The sequence below is a fragment of the Cibotium barometz genome, chromosome 47 (genome assembly GCF_041138505.1).
Source record: "Cibotium barometz isolate CiBa-2024 chromosome 47, ASM4113850v1, whole genome shotgun sequence".
NCBI classification, from domain to species: domain Eukaryota; kingdom Viridiplantae; phylum Streptophyta; class Polypodiopsida; order Cyatheales; family Cibotiaceae; genus Cibotium; species Cibotium barometz.
Window position 1 is genome coordinate 22544278 of NC_141092.1, and position 2184 is coordinate 22546461.

Consider the following 2184-nt stretch of genomic DNA (forward strand, 5'->3'; position numbering starts at 1 on the left):
ATATATATATATATATATATATAGATAGAGAGAGAGAGAGAGAGAGAGAGAGAGTTCTCATTACACGTACATTCATTTTTTATGACATCTGTAAGAAGAATATATATATATATATATATATATATATATATATATATGCACATGTAATCGCCACCTGGTTATCAAGCCTTCCTGGAATCATAAAGAAATCCAATACACATTGAAAAATTAGACATTTCTTGATTATATTCTTATTTATTTACAAAAGGTGTTCTGGCTTCTAAAGACTCGCACTCTTATATGGAGCGACAATATAAATAAGATGACACCCCGTGATAAACATGGAGCACAATTTAGCAGCTCTAGCTATCCCAGCATTCAACTAGAAAAATCTCTCGTCGAGAAGTGTATGTGATTTCTCCAAGTTAACTAAAGGATTTCTATCATAATTTATTTCTACGGTCAACTTTTCTACTCCTTTGTTGTTTTCATTTATGCTCTCTCTCTCTCTCTCTCTCTCTCTCTCTCTCTCTCTCTCTCTCTCTCACACACACACACACACACACAATTGCCTAAATATGTGGACTGAGCCTAACCCTATCCATGGGCAGCCTAACCACTCTCAATCTATGGATTCAATATTCAAGTATGCCAAGAATGCACCCACCTGTTACTTTTTCTATCACTCTCACACACCTCTAAAAAAGGCATGCACACACTTCTCTAAAGATAATGCTTTTAAACAAGTATCATAATATATTCATAACCCAATTTCATACACAAGATTTACATCATAAACCTTCATTGACCCCATCATAAACAATCATAACCTAGGAATTACACATCTAGGCATATCTAGGTCACTTGGTAATTACATATCCAAGTTCTCGAGAATTACACTTTTGAGCGCAACTCTCAACATAACTCTTTCTGTGCTTAAGGAAACCCAACCAACACTAGTGTAAGGGAGCCTACATCCGAGTTACTTGGAAAGAATTTATCTCGTACAACTAGCTCCATCTCTAGGATCCTAGGAACTTACCTCACCCAAACTATAGGGAGAAGACCCACGTTCGACTAAGAGGGGTCAAGGTCTCGGCCAACCACCCTCATGTGAAAACATCTAGTGGATGATAACCACACAACAAATATCTAACATGAGAGGTACCTTCACAGCTTTGCCACTATGCCACAATAGCACGTATCACATAATAGTTCATAAAACAACTAAAAACATGCTTCAAGTAAAATGCATCAAGCAAAATATTATCCACAGGGTTGGATTTTCATCCTAGATTTCACCCAATATATGGGAGACTTTAGCTAACCTAGAGTAAAGGATAAAACATGATTATACTTGCTAAATATACAATTTTGGCCACCAAGAGATAGTTTTAAAAAAAAAATATGTGCCACTGTAGTGAAGAATCACTAATGCAAAACTTGGAAGCTAAGATGTGGGAAATCACCATGGATTATTGCATGTATTAAGAAGATAATCTCATACAAAATCCATGATGCTTAAGTGAGTTAATCACTAAGAGGATAGAAATAGCCTTCCACAAGCCCAAAGTAAGAAAACCAAAGGCTCCAAGATTGTCAAAATTTTAAAAAAAAAATCAAAAGATAGAATAATGGCCTATGAGCCCCCTTTTATACTTGAGCCCATGACCATGATCCCTATATCTAACTAATGAAGTTATTACTTCATTAGTTACATTACAAACCATCTCTTCCCAAAGTAGATGAGAAAGATCATATGTACAATTATACACCAATGAGAAGGAAACATAAAAAGTAGATTGAAACTTCACATCATGCCTATGCTCATCCGCATTAGCTTTCATAACCTCTTGGAATTTCTTCATATTGCCCTTGCATAGTTGAAGAAGTTGCCTTATTCTTTCCAACTCTTCTGTAGCCAATGGGTTAACCACCTTGTCTTCTTGGAAGGTTATGGATGGCACATGCACTTGATACCCATAAAAATCCTCAAAGGGAGACATTCCAATGCTCAAATGCTTGCTAGAATTATAGCAAAATTCAGCAAGATATTACCTTTCTTCCCATGAAGATTGTATGTCATGACAATAATGCCTCAAATACACCTTAAGCCACTTGTTAGTACACTCTGTTTGACCATCCATTCGAGAATGATAGGTTGTAGATGGAGTAATTTGTGTACCCATGCTCTCATACAAAGAT